The 20557-nt window shown below is 43.7% G+C and overlaps 1 long non-coding RNA gene across 1 annotated transcript; it reads right to left on the bottom strand.

Moving 5' to 3' along the window:
- Positions 1–18753: 18753 nt before the first annotated feature.
- Positions 18754–20343, bottom strand: LOC129595970 (uncharacterized). The gene is made up of 4 exons (XR_008691377.1): positions 20278–20343; positions 19674–19756; positions 19238–19425; positions 18754–18865 (listed from the first exon to the last, which is right to left on the bottom strand). It is a non-coding gene; the product is annotated as an uncharacterized LOC129595970 (long non-coding RNA).
- Positions 20344–20557: the final 214 nt, after the last annotated feature.

Genomic DNA, 20557 nt, shown 5'->3' with positions numbered 1-20557 from the left:
ATAGAGCACTGATTGTCTAAATTTATAGGCTACGCTACTACAAAATCTTTAGCAGTCTCACCAGGAATAGCGAAAGCGGTCTGAGCAAACGTAGCTGACAACGTTGCCTTTACTCCAGCAGGGCTTATTTTGCCATGCTTTTTGCAGTAGATGGAACCAGGCTCGGGCTGGGCAGTGCAAACCGGAGGTAGAGACAAACTTGAGAACCCCGCAATCATATTCTGCAATTCATAAACTTCCTTAATTGTGTATAGTGGGAAATTTTAGAACAAAATACCTCTATTAAGGCTGCACAATGAAGAAACGAAATCATCCAGAAGCCGTCCATAATGAGAAAGTATTTGCACTTATACTCATCACAACGGGCGGTGTGGCAATGTGGAAACCCCTCTGCCAATCGGCATGCCTCCAGATAAGGAAGTACCTCGTCAAAGCTGTTCGCTTGTTGGAATATCGTCTCAATTAAGCTACCTCTGTCCCGAAGCTCTTCTTCGACTTCATGCCGATAAAAAGCGGTTGACACCCATTTCCTGTCGAAATCTAGAAAGATTTTGCTGTCATATGCCTTTCGTGCCCAAATAAAAAAGGTGCAGCCAAAATTTTTAGTTACCTTTCTGTTCATAAGTGGCTTCCCATATAAGGGCAAACGATTCAAACGTGAACCGACCGCTAACCCTGTGAAAGACTTAAACTCAGTTCTCGTAAACCAATGATTGCTAAAGAAGAAAATAGATGTATGTATTGCTTACATCGTTCTGACAATGTGCTCCCATAAACGACGCGAAAAGTAGCAGTTGGGAGTAATTCGAAGGTACGGCCGACGATAAGGATAAAACTGATACCCCTCCTCGTAGATATGAACCATATCATATTCAAAAATGGAACGGCATCCTCTGCACGTTTTCTGTATCACAACGACATTTCGTGAGGTGCCATCTGCTTCAAACACCGCGGCCTTTGTTGGCGGCTTATGAGTTGGGAACAAAAGTCGAGGAGCTCCTCGGGAACCGTTCCGATACTTGCACTTCAAAGGGCAATATTTCATGGCTGGCGGGAGAAGAACAAGTGATTCACGCTCGTCATACTCAATGTCGCACAAAGGAAGATATTCCTCGAGAAGACGTTTAGGTCGCACTGGGTCTGTAGCCAGTTGATCGGAAGAAAGCATATGAATAGCCTAGAGAAGAATGAAAATGCGTTGGTGAACTAAGAGTGAATAAACAACTTCAGTAAATTCTTTCCAAAATCAGCTTTTACCTGGACCAATTCAGTGCGGCAGGAAGGTCGCTCTACAAACGGACTTTCTTGTAACAGTCGCGGACAAATAAAAAGGCATCAATGCCAAACTTTGTTGCAAAGGTCAGTCGACTGTCTACCATGTTTTCTCCTGGAAATCTAGTTTAGTAAATAAATATTTAATGAATAACTATCTTGGCTCATTTGTGGGACATCCGAATCAAAGTGATAAGGCATGTTTGATATCACAAAGCTTCTTACAGCTCAGGTAACTGCGAGTACACATCCTATTACTTTTATTTTACCAATACGTGTTTGTTTGCAAGAAAATTTTAAATCGTTGATGAAAAGCGCTTGCTGGTCACTAATGCAGCACTATTAAATGCAGTGACGCATTAGCATTAGTAAACTCTGGTATCAGTAAATAAAACCGCAATGGGCAAAAAATTGTACAACACTACTTGGAACGACCATTTTGCACGTTTACTTAGTAATCGCCGGGGCCGGATATAGTTCCGGTACTGTGCCGCTCTCATCGAAAGTTAACCGGACTCTTGTTTGTTGGAGCTGTTCAGTTTTCGCTTGCTAAACCAAGTGCACATTTGTTTTCTGGGTATTCTCCACTTTATCAGAAAAATAACTGTAAAAATATTGGTATTTTGGTGCTTCTTTTTCCTCAATCATGAGTGATGTCGGCAAGTTGAAGCGCTTAGGAATGACGACGCGCAGAGCAGCCAAGCTATTACCGTTGGAGCCAGTTTCCAGTGCTTCTTCCTTGCCGGTTTTAAAGCCTCGTGGAAGAAATGCAGCTAAGAAAAAAAGGTCAAAGAAAGATGCCTCAAACAGTCCACCAGCCGCCGCTCCAGCAACTGTGGTAGAATCACTGGACAACATGCAGGATCCCGCGCGGACTGGCGTTGCTGACGTTTCTCTGGCAAACTCACATTGTCCTGACGAACAAGGTATCCAAGAGCACAATACAACCATGGACTTCCTTGCAGCTCGGGTAAAATACAGCTGCTTAATGCATTATGATTCACTGATACAATACAATTTTATGGTTTAACAGCGCGGTCGAAAACTGGCAGTTTCTGATGAGTCTTGCCTGCGGGCTGATGAATCTTCCAAGAAACGGAATCGGTGCACCAGGTACGTTCAAACAAACTTCTCTAATGTTGAATTGCCGGTGATTGTACGTTTCACTTCTTTGTGCGTGCGCATAGTTAGCGTACCTGATGTATACTGTATGCTGCCGTAACTAGCATGTTGTTTCACTTTTTTGTTCAGAAGTATAATTTTTAGCCAACACGCTTCCGGTTTGAGGAAAATTCCGAAGATGTTAAGACATATTATGCTGGAAAATCCGCCGATGGTTCCAAAAGTCCGTGTACTGCATGGGTATCCTCAGCATCCTATACCGAATTGTGGAGCACAGATTGGAAGCAGTTGACATTACCGCGGGAACAGCAATCCGTCATCTGCAAACGCAAAGATCCCAAGCCGACTAGAGCCAACAACAGTGGCATACGCTGCGCGATGGGAATGGAAAGCTGGTTTGCGTAAAAAGAGCTGGTACGTTTTAATTAAGGAAGAATTTTCGAAAGTGGCATCGGTCAACTTTAATTTTTCTTACATTGTATGGTAACCTTGCCACTCATTCTGATTTGTATGCTTTTGCAGTGAATTCCTTGTTCCCGCAGACAAGAAATTGGAAAAGGTTGCATACGAAAAGCCTTCAGCGACAATGGGAGATCAGTGTGAGACCATTTCTTTCATCTGGAAGGAGTTTAACGCGTGGAAAGAATACATCACGCTGAAACTTGATGCTATTGAACAGTAAGTGTGTTTCTCCTACGGATTATTTATAATAAAATGACGAAAATTATAAAGGCTTGACCACGATTGTAAGTATAGTAATATGGCTTACTGGACTTCATAAAATCTTTAGACGTATCGCCGAAGATGACACTCTTATCAAATTCCATTGGACTCACATCGGCATTCAGCGCGAAAACGTGGAGCAAACCAAGGAGGTGTACATCTTCAATTCCGAAACTGCGTTGGTCTGCAACGACAACTCCAGACGTTTCAAGAAAGTGACCTTAGAGGCAGCCGGATTTTACCCTATCTCAATGAAATCTGAGATGAAAACAGTGGCCCTTTTCAGCAGCAAGAACGCCGGCAAATTCTGCGACCAGATGCTTGAAAAGCTCGGCCCCGTTAACATGATCACATTTTTTGGATTAATTGGTATCACAGCGTAGCAGTAGCACCAGTCAACTCAATTTAGTTTGATTCATTGTAAATACCAAATTTTTTGTTTCAGGGCACACGAATATGGCTATGAAACCCAGGAACATAAGCCGTGCTGTTGGCCATAAAGTTTATACTCTAGTACTTGTTGGGAAGTCAAACACCGGGAAAACCATGATTGCTCAACTCGCAGCGGCGATGAAAGGCAGTGACGGGAGCGTAGCAGAATCCTTCAACTACAATTCCATTTCCGTTCATGAATACTGCAAACGTTGTCAAGAGTGTACCATGCCTCTAGTTATCAACGATCCACCGAAGAAGCAGTACAAAGAATACATCGACCTCTCTGTTCACATCTATGATGGGCTTCCGCGCAGCAACTCTATTGGCAACTTTATACCATCGGGGTCACCAATTATCTGCATGAACAGCGATTTTCTTGAGTGTTGCGCCAGCGAGGCAGAATCATGGTAAGTTACAGTTTTGGTGACTTGACTGCTTTAATGCACTGCCAAAAAATTACAGGAATCGGTATCGGTCGCGACTTGTTATAATTGCCGTTGATGAACCTTTGAGTTTTCCGGACGAAACTACTGAGCCCATTCACAAAAGTGCAACCCGCTTGTCCTCGCACGTACCGGAACTACTTTATTACGACTACGATGAGTTGAAACGGAATTTCGTGCGATATTCGGCCGAAGTAATGGATATGCTACCGAACTGCAAGTCAGACGACAGCCGTATTGCCAGAAACCTGGGTTTGCACTACGCCCTGGCTGAGCATGTAAGTACAAGGCCGCCCAATCTGAAACTAATCTCCGGTTGATATTGTTAGCATATAAAAATTGCTTAAACAGGTATCGAGAATTCTGCTTCCCGGATTTGAGTTCAAGCAATTTACCGAAAACATATGCGAGAAGTGGCTCTTCCCTCATTCCAGAAATACCAAACTTCAAAGGAATACGCACTGGAAATTTCCGCTTTAATCCTTGCGTCTGCCAAATGATTTCGCAAATTTCCTGGAACAGCTGCTGGAAACAGTGCTGCGATATCCCAGTGAAAAAGTAAGTCCAGAAAATCAGACGTCTTTATAACGTGCGTAGCCATTACGCATGTTCATTAATTTGTACGTTTCAATATTTCTAGTGGTTCGAATGGCTTCAGTTTCGGGTTTCGTATCAAAAACTGGATGCTGTGGCAATTCGGTCAACCGCGTTTTCTTCGTTGGACATTTTCCCATTTGCCCATCGTAAAAAAGACATCGCCGATTTTTTGGCCAGCAACAGCGCTTACGGATGCGAGGGTCGCGTTGCATTTTCGATCCCAACAGAGAACGGAGGACGGCGACAGAGAAGTGAGCGCGTCATTGTGCTCTATTTCAAAGAGCTACCCGATGAACTAACTCAGAAACTTGTTGTTTTTGGTGCGTATTTTTAAATCTATCTCAACGAAAGTTTTCTTTTAAATCTACAGTATTCTAGCAACTTTATTTATTTCTTTAATTGCAGATCAGATTGCGCGGGCGACCGAGTACGCGGAAGGGTGGGAAACACTTGCTGAAGCTGCACTTTCTCGGCTGGCTGCTTCCAGCTCCCGCAACATTCAGGAGCAACAGAAAATGGTTTCACTGGATTTGGCGAAGTTTGGCAAGGCAGTCAAGAAACCAATAAGTTTGGTCCGGACTGAAGAGGTCACTGCATCTTCGTCAGCTGCATCATCACCTAAGGAGTTTGAGTCTTCCAAAGAGCAAGCGGCATTCGAAACGTGGTATGATGCGCTTGGTAAAGCAAAATTCCAGCAGCCCTTTAGTTGTCCAGAGGAGTTGATTCGAAGCCTCGCGCTAAGTTTTTGGAAAAGCCAGACTGACAACGAAAGAAAGGTACAAAATTATATGAAAAAAAGTGCGACAATTGCACTTTATTCTATATTTTATTCTTAGGTTCTCTTGAAGCGTTCATTCGATTTAGTAGATGCGGATTCCGATGAAGGATCACCGGTAAGGTTTGCGTTTTTTATCGTGACTAACACAATATCATTTTCACATATTCACATTTTACAGCAGACAAAGAAAAGCGGTTCCAGCACTACTGGATGAAGCAATTGTTTGCCGCACTAGAATCCGCAAGTTGGCTGCAAGACCAACATAAATCGACTCAGCCAAGACGCCGCTAACCACTGCTCTTTGTTTGCATTGTTGCGTTAATGTGAGACGCGTTTGTGCTTAAAAACACAATTTCAGAACGTGTAATGGCAAATTATTAGAATGCTGTTTTAAACTTACTAGGTGCTATAATTTATCATTGCCATCGATGTTTGTTCACAATTAGTAACAGGAGACGGAAAAAATTACGCAGTTTGCTAACGGTCACGTTTTAATGCCGTGCTAAATCGAAACTGTCAATATGTCAATATTGACATATTGACACGATGCTTTACCGGTCGGGTTTAGCTGTGACGTTTCTCAACTTTTGTCAATATGTCAATACTGACATATTGACAGGATTTTTTACCGGTCCCAGCTGGGTTGCAACATCCCAAGTTTTGTCAATATGTCAATACTGACAAATTGACACCAAATTAGGTACTCTTAATAAGCTTATACTCGGCCTGTCTCAAGCAAAGGATACTCTCAATATTGACAAATTGACACGGTACTGGCAAACTAAAGCGATGCGGTGCACGACTTGCTACGAAAGTCGCCACTGAGTCTAAGTGAAACAATCTTGCTACAATACTCGCCAAGCCTCGGCAAAATGGCCGCGAAGATTCTGCGACTGTGGGATGGTTCCAAAGTCTGATTTTAATAACGTACCTGACCCCCGCATTGGTTTATTTAGTTCTCGCTCAACTACCATGTAAGTGCCTTCCCGGGTGGGCGCGATTGCCTTACTTGCAGAACTGCTTGCGATTTAAGGCGCTGCGTTTTCGTTTTCAGTAATGAGGGTGTTCGAGGTCAAACGGGGCAACTTAAGGTATATTCAAGATTTGCTTCGAAGAACAGCAAGCTTTTTGCTTGGCATGTTACGTGGTGTCTGGATTAAAGAACTGCTCAGGCCTGATACACATTAATGCAAATCCAGCTTTCTGCACAAGCAAAATCATGTTCGGTTTAAAAACGGGTGGGGTGGAATTGGATGTGGGTGGAAGCTCGCTTTCGCTATCTCTATATAATAATCAGGTAAGCCTTAATCTTTGTTGAGCCCTTCAGCTCGACGCACTGAACGCTAGGTTCCCCCACTGTCTGAAAGCTAACACCTTTTTTGACAATTCCGCTGCAGTTAGATGGAACTTTGCGTTCCATAAGAATTTTTCCGTCGCTGTACTTGCTGTTTGGACATTTCTCACGAAAATTTGGTACTTGAAAAAGAAACTAAAACTGGACAAACATGGCCGAGAAGATTCTGCGACTGGGACAAAGGTACCAAAGGACACAGTTGACGATAATATTCTGTGGAAAATTTCTCCTTCCCTTAATTTAACTGACTACACAGGTGATATAAGACCTGAAATGCAAACATTTTCCCTCGAAAGCCGACAAATGCTCATCAGCTTTCGACCTATTTCTTTAATTCCGGATCAGTCACTAATCAGTTAAAATTCGTGCAGTTGGTGCATAGAGACTGTGTAATTTATTTTTTGGAAGAACTTGATTCTACCTTCCTGTTTTTATACTCTCCGGTCTTTCAAGCTGCAAGCTAATTAACAACAGTTTAATAACTCTAAATCCCAGTTTGACCACAACACCACTGCTGCCCTTTAAAATGCGCCGAGGCCTGTTCCCTTTATATCCCAGTTTAGCAATCAGTATAGATGTACTAATATAGAAGTACACCATTTCTTCTACTGTAAACTGCTAGGATATGTGCAGCAACAGATCCGGGAATAAAGCAATGCATCGGAACCTAATGAGAAAATTCACCCGCTTTCGGGAGAAACATTTCGTGTTTCAGGTCTAAGTTTACTTTTGCAGCCAAAGGTGCAGTAAGGTACATCAAAGAATCCTATGTTCGGTTCATGAAACGTGTACTATTTAATTAGCAGAGCTGCAGTCATGATATTTAATTTTATCACTTAATTATCCGTCGTATGATGATTTATCACTTATTATGATTTATCCGTCGTATTATTTATTCCGCGCAATTTGCGCGGGGTCAACTAGTGTTTGAATACAGCACACAGTCAGTTATGTCTAGGTGCCACTAATTAGGTGCTACTGAAGTTTGAAACTTTGAATGCAGTACCTTTTTTGCACAATTTTTATTGGTTGTGATCACAGCCAATCATCGCGATGTTCCCGCACTGGTGAGGAACGCGTCATTTGGTAGTAGAGCGAGTCCCTTCTTTACCGTCGGCGTACAGTGCACTAACTGCTGATTTGTCGTGGAATGGCAACCGCCATAGTCGTCCCTTCGCACGTCACCAGCTTGCAGGAGTTTGCAGTGTGCCAACAAAGGAAATAATCCCTTTCTGCGAAATTTCGCTACAAGTAGTTATTCCATATGTGAGTTCCGGATTTTCCCCCTGTCTTCATGCCGAACGCCACTTGTCTACATGTCAACCACCCGAGGCTACGGTGAAACGTGCTGCAGTCTGAACGGACCATCGTAACGCTGCTTTGCATTAAACTTCAGCGTTGTCCGCTTTGCATGGTGGTTTTCTATGGGCGGACGCCTGCGACAGGAGCAAATCGTTGTGTGCGGATATTAGCATTTAGCAGCGGAATTGTTTTCTTCACTGTACCGTTACAATCTTACGAAGTACCTTCCATGGCATCATTGCGCCGTTGGCAAGTTGTGTCTTAGAGCTCCATCGGCAACCATGTTTGTGTACAAGCCCGTGACGTCAATGGGCGACAACAACAACTTGCCATAACGGCCGTGTCGTGAACGTTGCCGGCAATGGGCTCACATGATTACATTGCCCTATTGTGCCGCGACCGTCGCCGCGAAATTATCTTTTCCACCGTCCCGTCCTATCCGTGCAGCCGAAACATGCAGACTACAGAGTCCAGATCGAGAGCCAGAAAAATTAGATTAGCTGGATGAATGCCTATCCTTGTGACATGTCGACTGCTTATCGATTCCGGCGGTGCGAAATGAAGTCCTAATCTCAAACTGATATACATGTACATACATAGTAATTCTGGTTCTTTTCAATACTTGCATATTCTGCATTTGCGAGGTAGACCTCTTAGCCCAGTTTAATTTTGATATACTTCTTCTATTGAAACGTATCTTTGACCAGCTTAACATGACAGTAGAGTACAGAACTATGAAGTTTGCTTGAATCTGAGAACGGTTATTTGTGTGAGCAACTACCTTCTTAAATGCAATTATCTGGAATTCGAAGTTTGTTTAGCCACCCCGGTGAAACATTTACTCAGACAAAATTTAAGAGAAAAAAAGCGTCAGGAATCTGTCAAAACATAAGCGGGCCGCAAACCTGAGAAATCCACAAGACAAAACACTCGAGCATGCACTCCATTAACAAATTATTTACTGCATGATATCAATCAGTACAAGGCACACCGGATCCTCAAAGGTCACAGCGCAATGCCAGCGCAATGCGGGATAGTTTCTCCAAGCGCCGATGCTGTCGTCCTTCCGTGCACCACTTCCTGTCGCGGCAATGCGAGGAGGAACGTTGATCGCGGTCTGTATCGTGGATAACAGCTACCGAAGAAAAGAGCGCTTGAAGAAATAAGACCTTGTAGTTTCCTAATGATTTACTGACAATTTCCACTTCAGAACATTCAACAGATTTGCTTACTCTGCAGACTGCTCTGCGATACAGCTCCTGATTCGCGTCCGCAGCGACCGTCGTCAACCACCCCGAAAGCAAACGTATCTCGTCCTCCCTTCCACCGCATCCCACACCGTGGACGCCAATCACACCACATCCCTACCCAGCGACAGACGCGTCTTGACCAAGTCAACGCACAACTGCACATATGTACAAGTGTACAACCGACGATCGCCCCGACGCCACAGCAGCTCCTCCAGATCGTAGTCCAGGCGCACACGGCACCGTCCCAGATGGATGTCAGCACACGGCAGATCGCGACTGGCTGCGAACAGAGTAGGGAGGTGGCGCGGCAACCGAGGCGGCAGCCCGGCGACACTCCAGTCGAAGAGCCAGTGCACCTCGCAGAAATAACCGGCAATGGAGATGGATTCCGAAAACTTCCTTACGCCGACCAGATACAGCGCCGTCAGGAAGATCCCTAGGAGGACTCACGCCAGACAGTGAAGGAAATCCAACCCCATCTATAAACGTCTCTTCTCGAAGCACTGGCCTCGATCGTGAATGATAACATATTGGGTGAAGGGAGGCAGGCAGCTGAAGAGGGCACCGTGAGGATGTATTCCAGGTCAGGCAAGTCTCGACTGGCAGCGTCCGTCTCGATGATAACGTTGCTTGTCAAAGTAGGTGACACAAGCACAGCTTTCCATGCCGGGCATACCGCGCGCATCTTGGTTTTGCGTCAGCGTATCACGACGGGCAAGCACTTCCTGCCACTTATCCACTCCCACAGCACACGGTTCATCCCCCGTCCCGAAGATTTGCAAGTAATCATCAGGAGCCTCCACTGCACGCAAGATCCTCGGAAGACGATCCATCAGGGCCACGATAAAACCTTTAACAATTTTCTGTATCAGTCAGCATTAACGATTTGCCTTAACGATTTGCCAGATACCCATGAAAAGAAACGGGCACTAACGATCACTGTGAAATGTGGTTAGGTAACCATTGCCTGGTTATCGTACCTGAGCCTTGTCTTCGCCTTCCCGCAGAAGAAACCCTATGCCACCGTGCAGGTCCACAATGAAATGCAACTGTTCATCCGTGACATCGAGACAGTGACACCAACCATATGATTGGAGACCCGTCGCTGGTTAGCCTGCATCCTCCTGAGCATTTGCGGCAGCTGTGCCACCAGCGCCGCACAACACCCGGCCGACAACGGCACACTGCGCTTGATGAAGCGTCCCAGTCAACCGATACTCACCATGTGCGCCGAATCCGATAACGTAGATTCCTGCGCAAACTGATGCGTCCACCCGTTGGCTGACACACGGTAACGACGGCGGTGCGTGGGGACAAAACCCGACCAAGTGGCGCCACTGTGCTCCAGCCCCTGGACGACAGCCACTGTGGAGTGCCCCGACCAATACGATGAGCTGGGTGCCGGATTCAGCATGGTCCCGGGCCATCAGCGCCACGACCCACCGGGATACTCCCGGCGAAGCACTTCGATGGGGATGGTCTCCCATGACAGGCCGCCCACGCATATTCCCAGTCCTCGAACTGTATGGGCTTGGTTAGGAAGGTACGGTGGAATGGAATGAGTTCGGGTCGACGATCTGGGACAGCAGATCGATGTGCACCCCGTTGTCCGCCACATCCACCACACAGCCGTACAGTAGGATCCTACGTACCTTCCACCACTACGCTGATGCCACGGGTCCGAGCCACAAACGTGACTGACGACGAAACTGTGTGCCACCGTCCACTTACGCGCAACGATACAATTAAATACACACGCTACGGTAAAATAGGCAGACGGGTTCCTAATTATCCACAGGATCGCAGGAATATACTTCATTCCCATGATCAATCATGAAAACATGATCAATCATGAAACCCATGATCAATCATGGTGCACAGGGAAAAATATAAGAGCTTGTTTAAAGATGGTAAAACAGCAGAATCTACAGTGTGATTCTACCAGACAGCATCCACAACTGCACACACAGGACATCGAGCACGCCAGCTGCCAGCAGTGCAACAAGTTAGTACGGTTCTTACTCTTACACGATATTGACGTATTAGCGATCTCGCCTCAGAAAAACTGGGAAATCTGGAAACAGGAGATACGGTGTTAAACCTCCAGATCGCATCACTACGAGATAGTAGATACTGGCTGTCTTTGCTGACTGTCTCGCAGCACAGTGGAACTGAGAATTCCCACTGTACTTACTTAAAATCAGAAATTTCGCTGTCGTTCTTATTGACGTAACCGGCCACCCAAAGTGGCTACGCCGTGCGTCGACTACAGTCTAGTTATAATTATATCTTTTTTGCTGTACGTAGTGCAGTGTTTTCTTAGTTTAGCTGGTTGTTGTTTGTGTTAATTTTGTTTGTTTATTTGACTAAATATTACATGTAAAGATACCAATCAACTGCAATCGCCTGCTACAAGAAAAAAGGCACTGTGTTCTGTGAAGGGATGTTCCGAATACACGTATTCGGTGTACCTGTTGTTGTGCCTGTACGTGTTCATTAAGAATTTTTTGTCCCATAAAGGCTATTTGTATTTATTAATTGGCAAATATGAAACACAAGTTCCAGAAAAAAAAAATTTTCTCGTTTTTTTGGCAAATCTACCAGCTCGCTTGACAAGAATACTGAATACTTAATTGTAACGCAGCGTTTTTTTGCATTGCTTGATACAAAAGACAAAATAAAGGTCACTGATGTCTTCGATTCCAAGTTATAACTTTCTTACCAGAAAAAAATCTACGTGACCGGAATTTTTACGAAGTTCAAAGTGCCTTGTCAGTGGAGAGGACCACAGAAAGATAAAGCACTATAAAGTAGTACACGAACGCAGTTAAGAAAGAACGAACACTGGTAAAGTGGTAATCCAACGAACAATCAAATTGAACCTTGTAAACCACTTGTACAATGCATGTACGTCTATATGGTACAGTACTGCATTGCAAAAACGGAAAACCTTATACTGATAGTCTTTTTGTAGTTTTGTTCTTACATGTTACATGCTCAGGTAAATGGATAAACAACTGAAATTATTATAATGCCAGAAATTCATTTTATATAAATGTATTTAGCCATCACCATCGGCAGCTACGTTTGTGAGCAGAAAACTAGGAAAATGTCAAAACACGGCGTCTTTTACGGACAAAATAAAATTATGCTCTGCTTCCTCTCGGTGTGGACTAAAATCCACATCAAGGGATCAAAATCATCGTAAATGTAAAGTAGACACTAGACAGAGGAATGTGCCTCTCCTCGGCAAAAGTACACGTCACCGGTATCTAGCAAATTGCAACAGTCGCTCAGTTCAACGTTAATATTATTATAAATTTTCATACTGTCCTGCGCGAGACGCTGCTTCGGGCACTATTTTCTGTTTACTGACTACTGTTTAGTGTATTCACGCTGGTCTTATTCCTTGTACTGGTGGGTTTCAGTGCCGTGGTTCGGAACCATTCCCACGCGCTAGTGCCTAGTTCTTATTAAGCAACGGCGCAAGTACTGCCACCCAAAGCTATCCCAAAAGGATAGCCCACAAGCGATTGAGACCATTCGACGCATGCAACAAAACTGGCATAATGGTGATGACGTTTAGAAAAATACAGGTACAAGCTACTCAACCAACGCGAAAATGGCAGGAATCGAAGATATTCTCTGACGTCTCCACTGATCCGCGCTGCGCTTAGATGGATGAACTGGAAATAAGTATTGCTGTCAGACCAGGCAGACGTCTCAGCCTGTTTTGTTTCAGCCAAAATTTTTCAGTAGTACTACGTACGTATAAATACTTCGATAATTTTTAAGAACGAAACCTTGATACTCGTAATTTTAAACAAGCGAGACCTTAATTTTTTAACGGCGGGCGTCTGTACGGATGCGCTTAATCCATCCGGTCTAGTCAATCTTCCGGCAGTGATAACTTAGGTAATAGTCATCTCACAAACCAACCATACCTGTTGATTCCCAGTTAACAACGTGATACTGGATGCTCTAAGCGACACGTCCATTGCTTAAAGGGACGAGGATTCGTGAACGTGCCCAAAGCTTTCAAGAATGCAAAGTTTCGTTTTGTTAATTTTATGGACGGCGTGCATTATGTAAAACTGCCTATCGTCGATACATCAGTACACCTGGTAACTGTTCTCCTCGACCCAGAAAAAGAGAAAAGTTAATAATCCATAACTTCCGGTCTAAATGTTCTAAGCATTTTTGCCGATGTTTGGCTATCAAGGTTATTATTTGGTTAATAACTGCACCCGCTCACGGTGGAAAGGTGGAAAAATCTCACCAGCTATCACTTCTAACGATTTCGCCAACGAGCGTTTTTGATAACATATGGCTAGCCTTGTTAAAAAGGACACGGAAATTATTGTAATTACCTCGAGATGCAGAGAAATCATATCACAGAAATCGTATCCCATAATTTTTTATGAAAATAAAAGTTGAACTGGGTGTCTGTAAAAACACCAACAGCAGGGTGTCTTCTTAATTAATCAAAACGGCTGTGCGCCCCGACTGTCCGGGCGCAAAAACAATCGAATTTTTCTTACATTTCAGGTAAAATTTTGATTTTATTTACTTAGTTTCTTTACTTTCGTTATCTGTTTCCTTGTTCTATCGCCTTTTCATTGAAAATGTGACTTAAAACATTACAGACTGAGTTTGGCGCCCGATTTGTTTAGCAAAACAGCCCAAATAAAAAATGCAAAGCTTGAGCCACGATAGATCGTCCTGCTCTCTTGCGCGTTACCGTTTTCATGGCTGCAGCAGTTGAAATTGAATTGCAACTGAGGACTCGTACAATAAAGTTAGCACTTTCCCGATGCTTGTCCAGATTTTCGCTCTCTGCATGGAAAGCGAATCTATATCACCTAACGTTTGGGTCTTTCGTATGTTCTTACCGTCCTTACATCAGCCAACAATAGAAGCTGCAGCGCATTTGACGATACATGTACCACAAGACACAGCCAACTGTATGCCACGCTTCGCGTTAACATTGGTACAAAACTGCCGGAGGAAAACGCCACTTGCTGCCGCTTGTTCTGGCCTGCTGACCACTGTCTCTAATTCTGAAACTTTGATACTCGTAGTATACTGATTTTGTAATCTTCTAGATTAAGTCGTTGACCAAGTAAAAATCTCAAACGAAAAGAAAATAGTTGTCCGAAAACAGACGATGTTTCTGCGCCCGGAAATTCGGGGCGCAAAGCCAAATAATAAGCGCCCGAACACCGGGGCGCATAGCCAAAATCTATGCGCCCGTTTGTCACGGCGCATTGCAATTACCTTAATTAATAGCAAAAATGTTGCCCGTAGAAAGCAGGGTGCGAGAAATGGTGGGCCTTTATTGGTGGCTATAAAAAACGGGGGTGAAAATGGGTGGCTATTGTGATTTCCTAAATCGTATCGTATCGACGCTATCGGACTAGGTATAGTAGTTGTATTAAACGTAAACCGAATTTCCGTTTATTTGATGTATCGATTTCCGTTTATTTGGCATTTTAATGTATTTGATGTATCGCAACAAGAAAAACGGCAGATACAGCACATTAAATTCTTTTCGATAGCTCACGCCCGATTTTGCGCGGCGTTAGTGAAGGATTCGATACTACTCTAGCAGTTACAAAATCGTTTGTACAGGATTCACATAAGTGCTCTGTACATATAGACACATATTTTCGTCTCAGTAATATAAACTGTAATTCATTGCCAATCGATACTGTTATAAATGCATAATTTTGCATTATTAAGAAAATTCTAGACTGCAACTCGAGAAGAGACTCGATTCAACCTGTGAAACTGTGGAAGTATCTCGATCCATGTTGTAATCAGTTAAGACTACGGGAAACGCGGATTAACGCCTTGCGGATTAGCGCTGATTAACGGATTCCTGGCACACCGGGAAGTTACGTTGCAGCCTTGCAAAATGACCAGGGTACCACGATCGCCTAAATAATTTTGTGCAATACAGAAATACTGGCTCATGCCGGTCCGAAATGGTGGAAGCTGTGTTATGTCTGGTTTCGCAGTTCTGAGTCTTCCAACCTCTTGCCATACACACGCTGTAAATAACCGTAAAACGGTGGCATTCACCGACAGCCAGAAGTCGATGATACCGACATACGATGCCATGATGCCGATATACGATGCGGCATATCGGCATCTCCGTCAACGACTGTCGCTGGAAATTCAGCGAGGAAACGCTGCTTCCGTGCGCCCATGCTCGGGACAATGAAAGGAGCGGCCGCATTAAATCAAATTTTGTTATTTCGATAAAATATTTTAAGCTGTGTTGCCACCACGTTTGTGAAGGAAAAATCAAATGCGGTATTCCTGCTGGTTCTTGCTCGGAAGTGTCCTTTAGTGTGTTAGTGGATAAAACGTATGCCGCCTTTAAATCTGGCACAGTATCTGCCTGTACATGCCGGCTGATGGATACTCGTATTACAATAATATGTAACGATATTCCTGTCATGTACGCTGGCCTGCGCTGAAAGTCTGAATCTGAATCTGATTCTGAATGCTAAAAGTCTGAGTCTGAATGCTTAAAGTCTGATTCTGATTACTGGAACTCTGAATCTGAATACCAAAACTCTGAATCCGAATATTAAAACTCTGAATCTGAATAATAAAACTCTGAGTCTGGCCGGTGATGACCGATAACAGCTATATAAAAATATTATTAGACGGTGTGATTTCCGAACTACTCTGTACTTGTAAACCGCAATACGGCGCCCGGTGGGACTATAAGCTGCCAAGTACCAACAATTAGTTATCGGTTGCTCAAAACACCTTTCCGAACGACTTTATTTAAGGTTACGTAATACGTTGTGTTTCAGTAGTTTTTTCTACCCGTTGAAATGTTTTATATAGATAATCAAAAGTTTGCTTGCGGAAAAAAGTTGAGGTTGTTCCTGACAACCTGTTACTTTTCTGTGTTCAATATCTGCGCTTTCTCACCAGCAGTCCTACCGGACATGCTAAACCGGTTTAGGCGTAAAACCGTATTCGGATTCCATTTTTTCCAGTTATTTCAACTGGCATAATTAACTACCCTACATCTTGGAAGACGCCACCTGGGAGTCGATGAGAGATTATTTAAAACGCATGTTAACTATGACCGGTAAAATACCGAAGAAGCCTTTTAACTTAGTTGTTCTTTTTTATTCTGCGAAGCACGCTTCCGGTCTCGGAGAGGGTGTACGTACACAAGAGTGTACGTATCAGGAAGGTTTTACTGTAATGTTTTACAGTACTGTATGTACGGTTTACAAGTACTGTACGGTTTACAAGTAGTTCGGAAATCACATCGTCTAATAATATTTTTGGATAGCTGTTATCGGTCATCACCGGCCAGACTCAGAGTTTTATTATTCAGATTCAGAGTTTTAGTATTCGGATTCAGAGTTTTGGTATTCAGATTCAGAGTTCCAGTAATTAGAATCAGACTTTAAGCATTCAGACTCAGACTTTTAGCATTCAGAATCAGACTTTTAGCATTCAGAATCAGATTCAGATTCAGACTTTCAGCGCAGGCCATGTACGCTCGCTTATGAAGCGGTTGTAAATTGTGTTAAAGCATTTTATCAGCAGCACCCGGCAATTTTCCAGCCCAGGTCCTTGGAAGTCTTTCCTTTCATATTGACGGCAGATAATGATTGATTACTTTATGGTTGCATATGGTGCGCGAAAAGGTGAGCACTGTCCTTATTTCTCACGTACGATAATTTAACTTTAAAGGGAAATTCATATGGTGCAATACTTACAAACTGAGACTGCAATGATATGTTATAGCTAATTCCAAGCTCCCGAATGGAATTTTTAGGAAAATACCACAATATTCTACAATTTCAAAGGTAACTGCCAGTAAGTTCTGACGTGGCTAGCTGTAGTGCGGTCGCTAAATCTTAACCGACTCGACCCAAAACTTTTAAAAAGTATTTTTTCAGTTATCAGAAGGCAACGTTTGCCAAATCAGTTTTTCACTTACGACCAGAATAACTAACCTTTTCAACTGTAACTACCTCTACCGTTTATTCCGATATTAACGTACAACTCCGACTTTTCCGCTAAAGCCAAGTCTGCCAAGATGATTCGGACAGGCTAGCAGATTTTACATGACCAAAACTACAGAACTTTGGGTTTTCAAATTCCCACCAGACTGATCAATCTAATTGGCAATAAACGACTAAGACGGCATTAACAATTTAACATGAAACATACAGCAAACTGCGGCACACAGCAAATCCCAAAACAGGGAAAGCCCCTAATCAACACACAGCAAAAACACAGAAACCCAAAACAATTCCATACAAAAAATAAAGATCGTCATAACCCAAGGAAAACGATTCCTCTCCATCGTCCGATCACACTCTCAGTGATGCCGCCGGTTACGGTCGCGGGACCGATTCCGCCGCTCGGCGCCCCGCGAATCCCTCCGATCCCGACTGGATGTGCTGGCCGCGGTGGCGCTTCCGTGCTTGCGGTCGGGTTCGCGCGTTCTCGACGAACTCGGTGGCGGGGATCGTGATCGGGAGGTGTGTTTCTCACGGTGCCGACTGCTGCTGCTGCTGGTGTCCTTCCCAGCCGAGGTGCTTCTCATCCGGCACTTCCTGGCTGCTCATCCACCCGCTGACGATGCGCTTCCGTTAGCCGCTCTCCCGCTCGTCCTGATAGGTCGTCACGCGCATCTATCAAATGATCAAAAAATTAATGGAGAACAGCTACAATTCAGAACACGGCAGAAAAAAATGCGATGTACTTGTTAATTTATTTAAGGCATAAAACAAGGGCTACAAAAATTTTACGTTATGGGAGATAGATTGTGTCGTAGCATGCCAATGCGATTAACAGACTGATAAACAAATTAAAAATGCTATTCGCCAACGTGGGTAAAAAACTGAGCAGAAACAAACTGATAAATGCAACGGCGACTTGCATGTAAACAGGAATAACAACATAATTTCCGGTCGTACCTCAAATTTCTGTCAGTTTTTCTCGGACTTCCTTGTCCAGTTCTTTCGCCGGAATGGCTTTGGACGATTCGGATTCCTTCGGAGCACCACCGGCGCCTTCCACACGATGCCATTTGCTTGTCGTGACTCGTGATGGCTGCAACGAAACTTTAAATAATGCAGCAACACAACTGATAACTGTCAACGCTTGATTTCATTGTACTTTCAAACTATCAAAGCAATTACGTTGTCTAAACGATAATTATTTCCCTGCCAAATTCATCATTCGGTAACGCATTTCCAAACAAACAAATCCATACGTAATATTTAAATAAGAAATCTAACGGAAATCATGTGATTTCAAATAATATTACGATACTAATATTTAAACTGAATGTTTCCAGTTAATAGTTTCAGACATATAATGATTATAAATAGGAATGTTACACAATAAATAGCATAACGTTATTTGTTAATTAACTATTCAATTAATTATTACTGAATAAATAAAAGGTTATTTTTCAAATTGCGCATGCCTTGGGCGTTCACTTGTTCGGGATGCGCGGTCTCACATCTCGACGGGGCCGGTTTGGTCTCGGTGGCAGCCGGTTCTTCCAAGGGCGCTCCGTCGACATCTTCATCAACTGCAGAAAATAATAAAGGGCGAGTTACTCCAATCGAATACTACCAAACGGCAGGCGATGCCGGCGGCCGCATACCGACATAAATTCTGCATGTACAGAAAATCATAACAAATTTCGATCCAGATACTTTTCTGAAAACATTTTGATCTAAGAATTCTCGCTGGACTCCGGTAAAAGCACTGATTAAATCAAAATAACGGGACGTAATAAAAATTAAAAGCGATGCCAAATTGCCAATAAACTGCAATGAGGACAACGTGACTGATCGAGGAGTGTAAAACACACACAGCCACAGGAAATATTTAGGAACTATCTGTATGCGATCTAAAAGTATTATGTATCCATTTTATCATTAGCACTGAATCAACTTACTGGGTACACCATCCACATCGGCATCCATGAAGCTGGGCAACAGATTGTGGCGGACGGGAAGGCGGTCAGATAAACGGGTACCCATCGCCCGGCTCCAAACCCAGGAAGACGTTCTGCAGTTTGATCAGGTATTTGGGGGGATACAACGCCCCGTCTTCCCATGCGCGGAAGCAGTTCATCACTCGTAGCTACGACAAAACGTCAGCGCCAGGATTTACACAATATTGACCGTAACGGAATCACTTAAGAATTCAAAACAAAAATACTGAAATTGCAAAATTGCCTGAAACAAACAATCTGCAACTGACAGCTTCCGTTAACGCAACAAGAATTTTCGACTGTTTTCAAGAATCCGCAAAAAGCGGTAAAATCCCCACAATCACGATCACAATTAAAAAGGTATTTACATCTTACGCCACAGCTACCTGTCTCTTACCCATTCCTGTAGTACCCGGCATTCTGCACGTGTCCACTGCTGCTGTTGTGGAGGATGTCGGATACCAAAATCAACTTGGCCACCTAACCCCACGCAACCGTCATGAACACATGGATCGCACAAATTAATCATTTAAAGATTTTTCCGAATTCTTTCCGTTCATAAACGTAAGATTAAAATTATTTTTGGTGTAATTTTACAGAAATCAGAATGCAGTTTTCTGGCATCTACGGAAACATGGAAACTTTTCCAATTGACAAAATATTTCGAGAACTAATAAAAATAGAAGTATACTCAACTAGAAATGACTAAAAGCGCTCATTTTTCGATGAAAATTCCAACAGAATGAGGCAGTGAACACACAGTGTACTCAGCAGAAATATTCAACTAATCGAACTGAGCGAACTATTCAAGTAGTACTAAAAACACTACCCTACGTAATAATCAAAACAAACATCGACCACACTGTCACCGGACCAAATGCACAGCGCCTGGAAGTTAATAATAAATTATAAACCAAATAGCCACTGCGTAATTCTGTTCTCATACAAAAATAATAAATTCGTTATTCATTTAAATACTAAATAGTGCACATCCTGCTTACTCATCACTCATGCCAGTGCTGACCGGCACGGGCTCCTCCATCACGGGTTTCTTGCGTCGCCCTCGTTCTCCTGACATACCGCTCCTCGCCCGCATGCCGCACCAGATGCTCCGGCATCCCAGCCGTGTACGGCTTCAACGGCGGCGGCATCCACATCGGGCCGCCCTCGAACATCCGCAACTCCTTCGTCCGCCACTGCGTCGGTGTGTCGCCAAGCAGGATGGAGAAGAGCTTCCAGCGATAGTCCACGTGCCCGTTGCAACGGTTGCCGAAGAGGAAG

This window comes from Paramacrobiotus metropolitanus, unplaced genomic scaffold, assembly GCF_019649055.1.
Source record: "Paramacrobiotus metropolitanus isolate TYO unplaced genomic scaffold, Prichtersi_v1.0 Parri_scaffold0000084, whole genome shotgun sequence".
Lineage (NCBI taxonomy): Eukaryota > Metazoa > Tardigrada > Eutardigrada > Parachela > Macrobiotidae > Paramacrobiotus > Paramacrobiotus metropolitanus.
This window is presented reverse-complemented; position numbering and strand designations above follow the sequence as displayed.